General features: G+C 43.8%; 1 pseudogene; it reads right to left on the reverse strand.

Moving 5' to 3' along the window:
- Nucleotides 1-4,652: 4,652 nt before the first annotated feature.
- On the reverse strand, nt 4,653-9,928 carry LOC117094205 (annotated as a pseudogene).
- Between the last annotated feature and the right edge of the window lie 6,929 nt (nt 9,929-16,857).

Genomic DNA, 16,857 nt, shown 5'->3' on the forward strand with positions numbered 1-16,857 from the left:
TCTTTATTATGCAAACAGAACTCCCTAGTGTCCCTCCCACACATACACCAAGACAAGCCCTGATTTGTCTGGATTCCAGGACAGGGGACAGAATGGATTTCATTCTGAGACCTGGGCCATTAATCATCCGTTTGGAATTGAGAATGAATTTCTCATAGAAACAATATGTCAACTTATAGTTCAGATCTCTCTCCAGCTAACAAGAGCCCATCCAATCCAAAATGTGGCCCAGCTGTAGAATTCATTGTATGAGGCTAGGTTCTGAGGTTTGGCAACAGAAAGTCACACAATCAGGAGGGAAAAGAATACAGAAAAAAGAAAAAGAAAACGTCCTCCTTTCTTGGGTCTTGGGCCAGTCCTGGGAAAGTTCTTGAAACAAACCAAGCATGCTGGATCTTCGGCTTCCTGCCAGCTCCCCAATGGACCCCTTTACCAGCACCCAGCGGCCTCTCCTCAAACATTCCAGGATCCCTGCTGTGTGAAATTCATCAGCTTGGCACTCCATCCAGGCTGGGCCCACTCCTGAGTAGGCTCCAAGCACCAACCTTAAGTCTCTAACCACCACCATAATCTCACAGTTCCCCTGCACAAATCTGCATGAGAGAGCCAAATACAGGAACTGTTGGTGGATGTCAGATTGGGTTAGAAGCAGAGTGCAGCAAGCATCTCTGGCAAAACATCTGCTATGTTGCTGTGAGCATGGGTTGTGCTCCAGCTCTATGCTAAGTGGTTTACCTATATCATTCACTCAACAAATATTTCAGCACCAAGAATACTGCTATGGGCATTAGGGGTTATAGTGCAAATGAAACAAACGTCTCTAATCTCATGGAGCTTGCATTTGAATGCGTTATTTCCTTTAGTTCTCATACTAAGCTTCAGAGCTAGTACTGTCATATCTCCATTTTATTCAGTAAAATAACTTAGGTGCCAAGAGATTAAATAACATACCCCAAGAATGTGGCAAGTTAAGTCATAAGACTAGGACTCCATGCCAGGCTCTCTGCAATGTCGGAGACCTTGTCCTTACCACAAGGCCTGATCACCTGGGAGCCAGAGCTCCACAACTCCCAGCCCCCACCACAGATGGGGTCAAAAATGTGGGCTTAGTGGTCCCAACTTGTTCTTGATTTCCTTAACTTCTTCCTCTTTGTCTTCTTCATTTATAACTTCTCAAGGGATCCTAGATATCCCCCAAGCTGAGGGAAGGGTGAAGATGGGCAAGAAGGCTGAGACTTATGGGTTGTGTGTGAATTGGGGGCTTTCTTTATGACCACAGCCTGCATGAATCTAATTAGAGGTTTTCTCATGCCTCCTTGAAAGGAAAAGGGTAATTGTCAAAGGAGTGAGTCGTTGTGAGGCAGGAGAATTGGGAATTAGGCTAACCAAGGGTTAAGGCATAAGCAAAAGAACAGCAGGTGCAGCCAGTTCTAGGCAACATTAAGCAGCATACAGCATGCATCCTAGCTCCTGCGATAACAAGACAGAAGTTTTCACTTCAGCCTCTAATTGACCATGAGCCAAGTCTCCACTTCAGCCACTGATTGGTCACAGGCCAATCCTTCATAGGGTGTGACTAACTGGAGGCCTCTAAAGGGCACCTAGGGTCGTTACCAAGCTTAATAAAAATTAATATGTATCTTAATAAAAATCCTAATGGGTGGGGGAGCTCTTGAACCACTTGCTGGAGCCTGCTCCCACAAGAGCTCCTACAGGCTCCTACTCTGTGGAAAGTACTTTTGCTTTAATAAATCTGTGCTTTTGTTACTTCGTTCTTTTGTTGCTTTGTTCATTTTGTTCAGTTCTTTGTTCAATGTGCTAAGAACCCGGACAACTCACAGTCAAGATCTTACATCTGGTAACAATTGCAAAAATAAGTCTGTCTTGAAATAAAACATTTACAATAGATTTCTTCAATGGCTATTCCCTGGAATCTAAATAATTGGTATATTTTACACACAAAAAAATAGAAAACAAATAAATTCCACTTTGCATTCCAGCATGAGACATGCAATACTCACTAGTCAATGAGTTGAAGAAGCAAGTAGAGACCATCTAACGGGGTGAGCAAGTTTCCTATGAGGTCTGAAAAGCAAGCTCATGACGTCAGGGCCAGCACAATTTCAACCACCCCTGACCTTTCTAGCACTGAACGTAAGTTTAAGTCTTCAGGTGACTCACTGGTCTGTAAAGACAAATGGAAATAACCCAGGACACACTTCCTGTGCTAACGTTTGATATCAGAGAAATGCCCCTTTCATCTGCAAGATCAGAATGCCTCCCTTTCTGCAATACAGAACTTAGGGTACCACGTCGCTCAGCTTTAAATTCTGTATCCTCAGAAGACTGGATCATTTCCTTCCACTTAAAACAGCCATCACATGTGTGTTTCTGGTCAGCAAAAGGATTCTGACTCTATTGACTCAAAAAGAGGACTTCCCCTCCTTCCCATCCCTCCATCCCTCTAAGTTCCCCCCTTCCTTTCCTCACTTATCATCAAAGCCTCATCCCTCCCTGTCCCCTCAGCCTTCTTCTTTAGGGGGCCTGAAAGGCCCAACCACACATCCATCAAAGGCTGCCTCTGACAGCAGAGCTTAAGAATAAAACTAACAGAGAAGAGGACAAGAAAAAAAGAGAAGGTAAGTGATGGGAGGGGAGAGAGAGAGAGAGAGAGAGAGAGAGAGAGAGAGAGAGAGAGAGGAGAGAGAGAGGAGTGTTAGGAAACCTTCCTGTGGGGCTGTTTGTTTTATTTCAGTGCACAATGAATTTCTTTTATTATGGTAGGCATCCACATTTCAGCGTTTAGTGGTCCTGAACAGAAAGTGGAAAAATGCAGCACTTTGCCAGGAAGTCAAGCCCACCAATTTCCAGGTTCTGCTGTGCACACTGAATTCTTTCTTTCTTTCTTTTTTTTTTTTTTTGAGACAGAGTCTTGCTCAGTCGCCCAGTCTGGAGTGCAGTGGCGCCACGCCCGGCTAAGTTTTTGCATTTTTAGTAGAGACGGGGTTTCACCGTGTTAGCCAGGATGGTCTTGATCTCCTGACCTCGTGATCCGCCTGCCTCGGCCTCCCAAAGTGTTGGGATTACAGGCGTGAGCCACCGCATCCGGCCACTGAGTTCTTTCTTAATCCCTGCTGAGGATCTTGAGACGCAGCACTACCAAAACCAAAGGATGTGCTTAATTCAAGGTTCTTTATGTTCCAGCTGCCAGATTCCAAACTAGACTTCAGTGGATTGAAAGGATGTCCAGATGAGAGCCCTGTTTAAAACTTCTACAATCTTTAAAAGTTGAAGAAGAAATGAAAGGAAAAGAAAGCAATTTAGAGGGATCATGTGTGCTTACAAGTGTCTTCATGAGGCCTTTCTCCAAGTTTAGCCACCAAAGACTCTGAGAGCTGGCAGGTCTGAGTAACCCTGGTTGACTGTTCTTTTCTTATCAAAATCTGAGCCAAAAAACTCATCAGCTGATGATGATAGCAGAGGGTGGCAGAGCTGAAGACCTAATATTTACTTCCCAGGCTGGTGGCAAGTGAATAAATGCAGTTCCAAAACTAAACAAGGCAGGTAAGAGACTTGTTCCAACTTTACCTGGCTTCTGGCCAAAGCAAGGAAATGTCATGGAAAGTATTGGGTGGTGACAGTACAAAAAAGGACTTGAGGAGGGGGAAGAAAAAACAGCACCCCCCCCAGCACTTTGGGAGGCCGAGACGGGTGGATCACGAGGTCAGGAGATCGAGATCATCCTGGCTAACACGTGAAACCCCGTCTCTACTAAAAATACAAAAAACTAGCCGGGCGAGGTGGCGGGCGCCTGTAGTCCCAGCTACTCGGGAGGCTGAGGCAGGAGAATGGCGTAAACCCGGAGGCGGAGCTTGCAGTGAGCTGAGATCTGGCCACTGCACTCCAGTCCGGGAGACAGAGCGAGACTCCGCCTAAAAAAAAAAAAAAAAAAAAAAAACAGCACCCCCGGATAAAGTGGGAGAGAGAAGATACGGAGATATCCCTGTCCTCACCACAGGCTAATCTCAGAGGGAGTAGAGGGGTTACAATCTATGCTTTGGCCAAGGGTGGGAATAGAGGAGTGTGGGGACAAGAGGATGGCTTAGAAGAGGCATCATTTAAGGCTTAAATGAAAAAACCAGGGATGCAGGCAAAGTACCCCGCATACCCAGCAGTAGCTCCACAGGCTGCAACCCTAAATCATCACGTCTACTCTAACAAGCCGCCCCCCAGGCTGGAGGGCCGTTGCAGGGGGAAGGAGCGGGGGAAGTGGGAGAAGGCAGAGACCCCAGGCCATGTTATCAGCAGCCAAGTGATTGTGTGATGTGTCCTTTTACAGTTGAGTTAGATGTGTCCCACCAGTTATGACGGGAATCCATTTAAATATATTTTCTTGATCCCAGAAGCTCAACTACGTGGACAGTGGTTACACTTGACATGATGATTTGTTATAGCACAACTTATGTATTTCAAATGGACAAAAAATTAATATCATTTCCAGTATCTTAAGATAAATTTCCTTTGAATGGAAGCTTTCTTTCCAGTACTTTCAGGTCTATAAGATGTACCTAGAAAATTTACTACTATGGAAAATGAAGACTGCTTCAATTGAATGAGGGAAGAGGTGAAGGCCCCGTGGTTTTACTTTTTGATTAACTGCTATAACAGTGTCCTTCAAGTGGCTGAGGGAGTTTCATATTTTCTTTAGACGTCATTAGGCGCTAAAGCTCTTGCAGAACAACTTTGTATCTCTGATTTTTTAAATTTATTTTGTATCCTTCAGTCAACTCACACCAGCAGAACCACTTTGATGCTATATGATTTCTGCCATTTTGCTAGCACTGATACGGCTCTTGGTCTACCACTCCATTAGAACTCTTAACTCCATTCATATTAATTTTTGTTAAAAATCTTACAAAGTGGGTGCTTCTGGGTATTTAGGTCCACATTTTATTTTAAGGCTGTATATTCAGTTTCCATCAATTGTTCTTGGAGGCCCAATTACCATCTCTGTCCATCTTGTAAGTATCATGCCTTCACCGTCTTCTAGACCCCAGCTACCTGTGCCATCACCTACTGCTTTCTGACCTTGTTCCAGTTCTTCCAACAGTTGGAAATTCTGAGGGACTTTTACTCCCAAGCCCATGGTGGCATCACTCCTCTAGTGTTTACTTTTTGGAGTGGTTGCTCTGTTAGAAAACCTGGCTCATGGAGGGCCAGGTCATTTTTATTTGTAGTTTAATTCATCTTTTGCTAAATGCAACACAGTCTGGCTCAGCAAATTGTTCTGTTCAATTCTCACAAATCAAGCATGCTAGAACATGATAGCAGCAACAGATGAAATCTAGAGACATACCACGATGCTCTTTCTGGATTCCTCTCCAGGGCCTGTGTTCCCATCTCCCAGCAGCGGAGAGTTCACAGCTGTGCTCCTCGACGGACTTGCCCTCAGCCAGGACGCTGCCTCCCTTGAGGTTACAGGGACGATCAGGGCCAAGGCCAGGCTGTTGTGTTGAGTCAATGGCTTGATCTTCCTGTCAGTTTGGTACAACTCAGAAGGATCATTCCCAGGTTCAGAGTGTCCTATGGGATTGGTTGAGGCCTCCACAGCAATTGCACCACAATTCAGCCCTTCTTTTTGCCCCATCCTGCCTTCCTCTCATCTTTATAGCCACATGCATAGCTTTCCAGAACATTAGCGAAGTCTTAAAAAACTAATGTTTCACTTCATAAAGGGACATATCCAAGCACCTTTCTCTGAATGAGAGGGTGAAAAGAAAATCATACACTTCTATCATCTGTATATTAACTGAGTAGAAAGGGTGTAGGTTAGCAATGGCACAGGAAGTTGACTTTTTACCAGCAAGGGGAGAGAAGTTTTGCTGCCTAGAAGTCTCTGCATTGTGAGTGTAGTTAAGCTGCCTGGCCTTGAGTATCACCATGTCTGGAGCCAGATGGCACCTGAGAATCCTCAACTCCCTATGAACTGCTTCTGTGGGGAAGAACACTGTCTAGTGCCCAGTCTTCACAGAATCTCCCCAGTCAGCTTTGCAAAAGAAACCACTGGACCGTGAAATTTCAGAAACAGATGAGAGCCTAGAGGTCATTCCATCTGGTCATTTCCAACATGGAGTGTCCAGACTTAAAAAGCAGAATTGGAGTTCTTCAAGTTATTTTCAATACTTTAAAAAGCCAAATTGAAATGATGTGTTTACCATTTAATAGCAGGAGCTAACAGGCTCATCAATACCAGTAAGCCAGTTTAATCTTTAGTTCAACAAATTAATTAACACATACTTGATGCTAGACCCTGATGATACAGAGATGGATAGGCAGATGAATTCCTGGCCCATATAGAAGTTGACTTTCTAGAGGTCCAGTTAGACAAAACCAAGTAAACAGGTAGATTTATTAGAAAAGATATGATGGCTAGGATGAAGAAAGAAAAGTAATCAATAATGTGACACAGAAAAACAGAGAGTAGAATCTAGAAAAAGGAGTTAGAAAGGACCTTGCTGAAACTGATACCTCTCATTTAACTTAGTTAAAAATGGAAAACAAATGAAATAATCCATAAAACAAACGCCCATGACACAGGTTTACCTATGTAAAAACCTGCACATGTACCCTTGAACTTAAAAGTAAAAAAAAAAAGCCAATTACAAAGCTGCGTGGGTTAATGGCAATGACTTTTGGTTGCATGTAATTCATGAACTTATGTTAACTTGTGGGAAAATAAGGTCTGACTCCTGACAAAATAAACTACTTACAGTCACATGAAAAAAAGGAAAACAAAGTCATTGTTACTCAATAAATACAATTCTTTTGACAAATGATAGTTTTCAAAGTGCGGGTGCCCTATGGAATTGACAAAAATGACAAAAATGGGTCTTCTTATATGAAACAGTTAAAACCACTGATCTAATTCCATCTCTCATTTAAGAAATAGAAAGACAGGCAACTTGGTGAGATCACATCACTAATCTCTGGCCAACTGGGACTAAGACTTAGGTCTCCTATGCCTTAGTATGGGGCTCTTCCCATTGTGTCATGCCTTGAATCGCAGAGATGGCCCAGAAGCAGCGTGGAGCATGTTGCAGAGACGTGACTCTGCACTGAAGCCTCCTTATTCAGTCCTCTGCCTCTTATTCACAGTGTGATCTTGGACAGACTGTTTTATGCCTCAGCTCCTTCCTCTATAAAATGGGATGCTGATAACACTACTTCTCCAAGGTTGTAGTACTGTTCAGCGAAGGAGCCGAGGCACTGAGATGACTCAGCTCATCTGCAAGAACAGGGAGAAAGGACAAAGGCCAAGGGTAGTGAACCCATGGGCGCATCTGCTCAATCAGGAAACAGCCTTGGCCCATGGGGCTGAAGACCTTGCTGCTCCAATATTGCTCTGGTACTGTGTCCCTGGTAAGGTCACCTTTGGTCCCTGGGCCTCCCTTTTCCCTTCTAAAAAATGTGACTCCTACTATCCATCCCCATTTCAATAAGGAAAGGTAAAATCCAAAAAGTGTTAAAAGGTGTTGACTCCTTGGAGAAGTTTCTGAATAGAATGCAGGGGTGGAAAAACATTTTTCTCATCCATCTCTAGGTTCATGACTGAGGGCCCTATAACAAAGGGCAGGTTATCAAAAGAGAAAGGCATGTACATTTATTTAATGCAAGTGTTATGTGACATGGGAGCTGTCAGAAATGAAGACCCAAAGCAACAAGGAAACGTGTATTTTTATGGTTAGGTTTGATGGAAAGTGGAGAAGTATTATCCAAGGAGAAGGATAATTGGAGAACAAACGGGTAAGATCTAATGGTAATAAACCAGGGAAGCTTAGCAAGGCCTGTTTGTTCAGATTCTTCTCGGTATCTCTGGGTCCTTGGCAACTTTTCTCTGAGTATAGGGAGGGCACCTCTCAAATGAAGGTCTTATGATCTGCTTCAGAGGGAGATCAGGAAATCCTTCCTAGGTTTTATAGCAGGTTTCTAGAGAGTGGGGGACAGGGGGGTGAAAGTGACCTTCTTGCTTCTGTTGTTTTTCAAACACTAAGATGCCATTTATTTATTTTTAGAGACAGAATCTCACTCTGCCACCCAGGCTGGAGTGCAGTGGTGTGGTCATAGCTCACTGCAGCCTCATACTCCTGGGCTCAAGGGATCCTCTTGCCTCAGCCTCCCAAGTAGCTGGGACTATAGGTACATGCCCTCATGCCTGGCCAATTTTTAAATTTTTTTCTAGAGACAGGGTCTCACTGTGTTGCCGAGGCTAGTCTCAAATTCTGGGGCTCACGTGATCCTCCCACCTTGGCCTCCCAAAGTGCTGGGATTACAGATGTGAACCCCTGTGCTCATAAGATGCCATATTGACATGATGTAGCATGTCCTGAACCCCAACAAGGGGTAGTGTCCACAGAAGCAGCAGGTGTATGTTTGTGTCTTATACTAAGGGCAAGGCCAGAGATCAGAAGCAGGAGAGTAAAGGGCTGGGAGATGGAGAGTGCAGGTGAGTGAATGTGGACTGGGGACATGGAGGTCATTGTTTACCAGCCTGCAGAGGTGGAACCTGGGAGGATTTCTTTTAAATCCATGTTAGTATGGTCATCCCATTCCATTTGATGCAAGGCCACCTCTTCCTGGTTCCGTGCTATCAGTTAAAATATAGTCTCTCCCCTGTTTCCAGCTCTTCATCTCATGGCACTATCTCTATAGCAAAAACTTGAAGTCCCCTGCTCTCTGAGGATACCGAGGCAAAGAAATGCCTGTGAATTCTGATTCCTCTGAGAGGGGGCCAGGAATGTTGAAACAGATGTAATTCATCTTCTAAGGACTTCAACAAGTGTTGTTTGTTTCTTCACCATTCAGCTGTTTGTAGTAGGCTTAGTTTGACAGCTGATTCAGGTTGTATTGGAGATTGTCCCTCTCCCACTGGCAAGGCACTTTGCCAGCAGGTTGACCAGTCAACACCTGCTCTGTGCTTGCCCTTGTTCTCAGAGCGCTAGGGATAGGAGAGCCTTACCACTCACGTTCGTGTCTCAGAAAAGCAACAGGTAATGATGCAGAATTCATTTTTATAATGATGTATAGCCAGCAAATTCCCCAAACTCGCTGTCACATCTTATTATAGATATGTGCTTGCATCTGGGGCGTCTTCTTGCAGGCCTATCTCAGGGGAGCAGGCAAACAAAGTAAGAGGCACGGAAGGCAGAGGGGCAGGAAGGAGGCACAATCGCCGCCTGGCAAGCTCACAGTCATCCCCGCAGTAAGCCTCCCCGGGATTTCCTGAATGCCTCGATGGGGGCTTTGTAGCAAACTTTAGCTTTTTATACATCTCGGTAGCAATGAAAATAGAGCAACTGAGGTTGATTGATGGAGCTGAGTAGTGCCCTATTATTCATCCCAAAGCTTTTGTTAGAGAGGGGAGGTGAAAATATCCGTAGCCCTTAGCGGTCCCCGCTCCTAGTTGAGACCCCAGCCCCCTCTCTGGTTTGAAAAGTTCTTTGGCTCCAGCACAAGGAGGTCGGTGGGAGAAACCAAGCGAAGGTCGTACCACTTTTTCTTCCCCCTTTATTTTATGTTAGTCATGGTAAGTGGCTAGATTTTTAAAACGATCCAAAAGCATGAAGTGGGAGCCTGGAGTATTCTTATTTGCATATTAATGCCAAGCCTGTGTTGCCAGCACCCAGTTATTTCAAAGGCTGTTGCCAAGAGCACAGCTTTGAAAGGCCTCAGCGCAGAGGCGGGCACCTGGGGCCTCTGTCCCAGGCTTCACCAAATGAGAGCACACGGCCCCTTCTTTCTGCTGCTCTCTGGGCTTCCTGGGTGCAACAAACAACAGCTTCTCCAAGTGGCCAACTTCACCCATGCCTGTTCCCTCTCCACAAAGGTGAACAAATGCTGAAGCGCGGGAGATGGGCAGTGCTTTGGACATGGGGGCTATTTTTCTTGTATACCTTGGAGTATTTTTGATCACTTGGCTTTTTATTTCGTTTATCATTGATCGACTGTATTCTGGTTACTCCGGGTTATCCTAGACGTTAGCAATGGCTGGGCTGCGAGGATGGCGGTTTTCCATCAGACAGTGGGGACCTGTCCTTGTATATGTTCAGTATTCTCATAGTACTGAACTAAAAGTATGTTGGCTTTAGGTTGTCCAAAACAGCTTGCCTACTGGATAATCCCAGTAATTTAACCAGGTTTCTTTCAAACCATGGTAGATTTTGGTCCATGTAAGTGAAACTTCTTAGAGGACGGACCATGTTTATTCCTTTCCTATTAATATGACCAAACAGGGGCTGCGGGACGCTCACTGGGATCCCAGGGATTTTGTGAGCATCGGGCGCCTCCTAGTGTCCAACTGAGAGCACTGAGCTTGCGTGCTCTAACCCTGGTAACAAATCGAGCCCAGGTGCAGGAATAAGGAGAGGAATCTCAACTGATTTTCACACATTCCCTGGGCCGGGGTGTTGCAGGGAGGGGTGGAAGTGGGGAGGGAGTCCGCTTCCGGGAGCAGCTTGTCCAGTCTCCTGGAAGCTGCATCCAGACCACAACCACTGGGAGGAAAAGTGAACCGTGTCCAGGACTTCTTTGCCCACTGAGTATTCAGAGACCAAGCTCACGCAGTGGAAAGAGGTCGGATTTGGGAGTTAGAGAGACTAGGGTTCAAATCCTAACTTAGCCATTAACCAGTAGCGTGACCCTGGACTAAGCACTTAACCTTTCTGATGGTGACAATTTCAAAATGGTGGCAGGAATAAGTGTTATTTCAGGGTGATGAGGAGAATCCTGTGAGAGTAAAGACAACCTCTGAAGTGCCTGCTACTCTCAGCAAATGTTTGTTAGACCCCTCTGCCTGTTGGCTGTCTCTCACCCCAAATCTGAAACTGCTTCCATGGGCTGTGTTCATGAATATGCCATTTCTGTCTATAAAAATATAGTATAGAGAGGGTTTTTTTGGTGTGTTTTTGGATGTTTTAATTGATTTTTCAAAGTAATCTTAAGGTTTACCCTAAAATATCTCGTGCAACCATTTCCAGCTTAGATGTGGCCATTTGCTCTTTGACAATTATGAGAAACTGTTAGGCTGTAGCCTTGGAACCTGGGCTGCCGATCAGGCCGAGTGAGGTGATCCACTAATAGGGGTCCACCTTCCCTGGGATGGCTGGCACAGAACCTCCAGACCAGGACAAGCCATGTCTTGCTTCTAGCTTCACTAAAAGTCATGGATCAGTTTTCCCAGTGACCCACTCCAACGTAATATCAAAACGTGTTCCTATCAAATCTCAAAACCTTCTAGCTTTCAATTTTGATTTCCTTTCAATTTCTTTGGGGCCACTTTTCTATCACAGAAGAGTTTAATTAGAAAATACTCTTCTGTCTTCTATTTTTACTGTGGAAGGAGAAAAGAGGGATTCTTGGTAGCGTAGGTAGCACAGGTAAATGTGGGATTATCCAAAAAAAGAAAACTGTTGACAGACTTTTTCACTTTTACTACAGGCTTAAATGCTTACAAGAAAGGGAAGTGAATTAGAACACGTGAATAGGTTATTTTGAAAAGTCGCCTTGTGTATGGGGGAAGAGATGGGGTGATGGAGATGCCCACAAGTGTCTGACGAGGCAGACAGCTGAGTCCCAGTTTAGTCCCCTGTGTATATATGCATGTCTGTGTCCTTGGGCACAACACTTACCTCTCTCACATCTCTATGTTTTCCATCTGTAAAATGAGGCATCATCATGGCACTTACCACATAAGGTCATTGAGAAGATCATATTAGATGATGCATATGTCACATATCTACATAAAATGTATCCAACAAAGGATATATCTTTCTACTGTTATTCATTCACATTTTCTTTCTGTATGAACTTATTTTGGGTTCATAGTGTACCTTTTGCAAGCTTCCTTGCCAATTTACAGAAGTGCAGGTGGTCTTACTTCACTTCCTGCTGAAATGAGAGAGCAATCGGTAGTTTAACCATCCAGGGATGAGATGTGGAGATCTTATGCAATCTCTACTTGGCTCTGAAAACAGAAGGCACTTAAGGTCTGCTTGTCATCTAACTTGGAGTCAAATAAAACGCCAAGCATAGGAAATATGCCAGTTCTCACAAGGGCAGGCCTCCTATCACATCCCTTCTCCATCAGACTGCTTCTGGGAGCTGAGAGGGTCTCCTAGGTGAGGCCCCCCTGTTTTTTCTTAGTTTGGGTTTAAATGGAGGCATTAGTAACCATCAGCCATGAGTCAGCTACCGCAGTCTTCCTCCAGTGGTGTTTCTCATCATGCCCAGGCTGATTTTACACTAAAAAAAGACCAAGACCTCCTATGTTGCCCTCTTTTTTAAAAAAATTCACAGTACCTTTGTCACAGTGTTCGGATTGAGGGTGATAACTCAGGTTCAAAACCTGACCACAGTATTTCCTGTGGTTTCTATTGCATTTCATTACAGTGTGCTAGAAAAGTGCAAGGGGGAAGTGCTGCTGTCATTACCTTGTGGAAAGGCAAGGATTTCTGCAAGTTTATGGTAACACAGAAACAACCAATGCCAGATCCAAGCTGGGCATGGTGGTACATACCTATAGTCCCAGCTACCTGTGAGCCGAGGTGGCAGGATCACTTAAGCCCAGGAGTTAGATACCAGCCTGAGCAACATAGTGAGACTCTGTCTCTAGAAAAAAAAAAAAATAGAAAATATCAGACCCAAATTCACCAAAGATTTGGTATGTGAACCTGTTCTTTCTCCAAAGTGACTGTGGTAATTATTTTTGATAATAATAGTTTTCATAGTTCAAAACTCTGTATGACCAAGTGAATTGACTTCACTGGTGAAAGATAAAACTTCTCATGGCTGCGACTTGGATATTCTAAAAACATACAACCATAGAGCCAGAAGGGCCCTTAGCAGCATCTGTTGCTGGTGGCTGCCTGCAGGAGGCTGTCTGAAGTAGAGGTCTGTGGTCCCAACTGCTATCCCTTAAGCTCTGAGATGTTGGATAAGTTGCTCTGCTCTTCTTCATAGCCATCTTGCAAGGTTGTTGTGGAAAGATTAAATGAGGTAACCACGCATGCAAAACAGTTAACACAGTTTAATTAACAGTTAGCCGATGAACACACAATTTGTGCTGTTACTGAACAGTTGCTCAACATTTGGTAATAACCATTATCATCATCATTATCATCTTATTTCTACAACTTTACAGGGCTGAGAGTGTCATGCTCTTAGTTCTCTATTCTGGTCAGTCTCTGGGGTCAGCTTTCTTGCTGTGTAACTGAACGCTCTTATCTTTCGCGCAATAGAGGAAGCCCATTTCTTCTTATCCAACTCTTGCTCTGTCCTGCATCTGTCACAGTATTATTTAAGTCTCCCCACCTTTCAGGGCCTCTATTCCCTTTTCTTTGAAATTACCTGCTGGTAATTTCTTTGAAATTAGGGGGAGGGTTGGCGATCTGAAGGGCCTTGCAACTCTGCCACTACGTATAGTAACATCCTTCTGGTAGCTGAAGGCATTGCCAGGCCAGTCTTCCATCTTGGACCATTCCTCTGTAGCCACGGGTGGGACTCTCCACAGTGGGTTCTGAGAAAATGGTGATGAATGGATGTTCGGTGCGGTTGTTTTCTCCACAAGTCTCGGATCTCCTCTCTTTCATCATTCTGAGTGTTCTGCTAAGGATCTCTTCTCGTTACACCTAACTTATACAATAGGGAAGAACAAAAGTCAGAGTGCTCTTGTCCTTATCTTTGACCTTGGCCAATCCATTCAAATAACAGATCAAAGTGGGGGCCAGCTTGTAGCTAGGCTCTGCCATGAACCTAAGCTAATTTGAAAAAGTGCCAACCAAATGAATAATACTAATAGCTACAACACATTAAAAGCACTATGCTATATTTGACACACATTTACTTGTTTAATTCCTGTGACTGTCAAGGTACACCTACCCCTATTATACAGATGAGAAAACTAAGAGAAATTAAGTAGTCTGCCAATGGTCAAGCCAATGCTAAGAGTAGAGATGGGTTTTGACCCCAGGAGGTTCATCCAAGAGTCTCTGTTCTTGACCACCTATGAAATGCTTCTAGACAGATTTCTCACCACTTTTTAAAGGTCCTTATCCAGGAAAGATACTCAGAGACAAGAAGATGGGCTAGATGAACTCCCGAGGAGTGTTTTACTCCATGATGCTGCCAAGCCAACGCCGCAGCCACATCATTGCGTGGCTCCATAATGAAGGACCACACGCTGTGGGTTTTGAGCAACAGAAATATGTTGTCTCACACTCCTGGAAGCTAAATGTCAGAAATCAAGGTGTTGGCAGGGTTGGTTCCTTTGAGGGCTGTGAGGGAAGGATCTGTTCCAGGCTCTATCCTTGGCTTGTGGATGGCTGTCTTCTCATGCGTCTCTTCACATTATCTTCCCCCATGTGTCTGTGTCCAAATTTTCCTTTTTATAGGGGCGTCTGTCGTATTGGATTAGAGTCCACACCAATGGCCTCATTTTAACTTGATTATCTCTGTAAAGACCCTGTCTCCAAATAAGGTCACATTCTGAGGTAGTGGGGGTTAGGACTCCAACATATATTTTTTTGCTGGGGGTATAAATTTCGACCCATAACAGCTCCCCTGTCATTTCAAGGTAATAATCAGTGTGATGACTCCATTTCCCCACAGCAGGGAAGTGGTTTACTTAACAGCGAACTGTCAAGGAGGTTTAGGTTTTAGAATCAGACAGGGCAGCTTTGTTAGTGCCTCACTTGCTACTTTTTGCCAATAGTCAAGTAAGTGGATCTCTGGTACTCATTTAAAAAACAGAAAGAACAGGTTTAAGAAATAAATAAAAGGAAAGTTTCAATCAATGTATTACTTTTCGAAGCCTTGACTGTCAGTGTCATGGAACTGACTCTTAGTGAATCAAACAGTCTTCAGGAATTAGATCACCAAAGGGAAGGTCGTGTTTTCTAACTAGTTGCCTGACATAATTAACTAACTTCACTTAGAGGAGTAACTTAACTTCAGAATGATTTATTAATGGATTGGTGATTCCACTCGTAAATGCTATTGTTGATAAATGACATTACACTCTTAAGAATTGCTTACAGTCAACACAATTATCTTCTTTCTTATTTTATCCAGGGTAAATATAATTGTTGCAATAAACTAGGAAACAAGAGTATAGGGAATATTAACTTCAAGATGTCGTTAATGAAGGAATAACAGCATCGATATTTAACGACTTCATGTTGTGAAGTTGTCACAACCAAAACGGAGTCACTTGTGTTAAAAACAAAACAAACAAACAAAAAAACCCCTCCCTCACAAGTAGAGCTATGAAGGCTGTGAAGAGAGAGTTCTCATGTTTGCATGACCTGATTTTGAAAAAGTCTATCATAAAAGATTCTGCAAAAACCACAACCTTGCACAAAGGCCATCACGACCTTACACAAAAAATACTTCTGCAAGGACACTGCCCGGGAACTGTCTGCCCAACCTCAGACTGGCACCACCCTTCTTACTGATCTTTGTAGCCAAGGGGTTGCACTTGCTGACTCAGATGACATTTGAGGTTTCTGTGACTGGACAAGGGCTTTGTCCAAATATGGTACATACAATTTCAAAATAATTATGTATCCTTATTTTTTCTTTTAAAACTCTTTGTCTTTTTTTTTTTTTTTTTTTTACCTCCCTGAATGCACTCATAGTTTACTATGGCACATGCATTCCCATTGCAATGCCCTACTCCCAAATAAACATCATTTTCTTTTAGAGAGCCTCTGTGTTTGTTACTTAGTTGACAATATGTTGGTTAAGTCAGGCACTGAAGAAGTAAAACTGATGGAATCATAGCCATCTATTGCCTAAGGAGGGCAAGATTTGAAAATGATGACTGTGAACATTATTTTTTAGGATTCCTAGTCTTTTGTTCATTAAAATGTGAACATTATAGAGCAAAGTAGAGAAAATGTGGAGTCTAGCTCTGCTACCATTTGTATAAAAAGTAGGTGAAAAGGTTATATATACATTGCCTATATATACACATCTCAGGAAGGACACAGGAGAAAGTACTAGCTAGGGACCAGAGGCCTGGGAAGAGGAAGACTAAGATTTCAGTGTATATTCTTTCCATAGTTTTGTTTGTTCAATTTATACTGGATCCATTGATAACACCTGTTTTAAGAAGTCAGCACATGTTTCTGACAATTGCGTACACATACAACTAAACTAGCTGTGGATGCCCAGGTTGCAGGTTGCCCCAAGAATCCTTCCAGCCTCCTTTTCCCTGTGCTAATCCTGGGGGCTACTTCTGGGCAAGATCTGAAATTTAGCTTTAGTTCATCTTGATGTGTATTCCCTCTCTTTTCAGCAGCCGCCTCCTTTCTCCTCATCAGAAGCTAAGGCACTTCTTTCAAGTCTTGAAGAAATGAAATTTCAGGCCTCATGAAAACTAGGGCAAGAGACATTTGGCTTGTTGCATCCCAAGGTTTTAGTGATTAGAAAGGCTTAGGCCTCTTTATGCTGGTATGTACCATATTTGGACAAAGCCCTTGTTCAGTCACAGAATCCTCAAATGTCATCCGAGTGAGCAAGTGCAACCCCATATTGCTTGACTCCCTTCTCCAGCATCCCCATTCCAAGAGTGGTCCTTCCTGTGCTTTCCTGCCAATGGCAGCTGCCTTTCGATAAAACTCCTAGTGGAACAAAAATCCCCTCTATGGTGCTGAACTTGACTCTATGTAACTTCCACCCTGGCTCTGCCACTCTGTGCTCTCTGATATGTGTTTAATTCCTGTTTTCAGGGAGTCCCCTTTAAGTGGGCTGTACTGTCTTCCCTCAGTCTCTTCCAAGCTAACAAGCCCCCCATCTCCTTCA

The sequence above is a fragment of the Trachypithecus francoisi genome, unplaced genomic scaffold (genome assembly GCF_009764315.1).
Source record: "Trachypithecus francoisi isolate TF-2019V2 unplaced genomic scaffold, Tfra_2.0 Lachesis_group13, whole genome shotgun sequence".
Taxonomy (NCBI): domain Eukaryota; kingdom Metazoa; phylum Chordata; class Mammalia; order Primates; family Cercopithecidae; genus Trachypithecus; species Trachypithecus francoisi.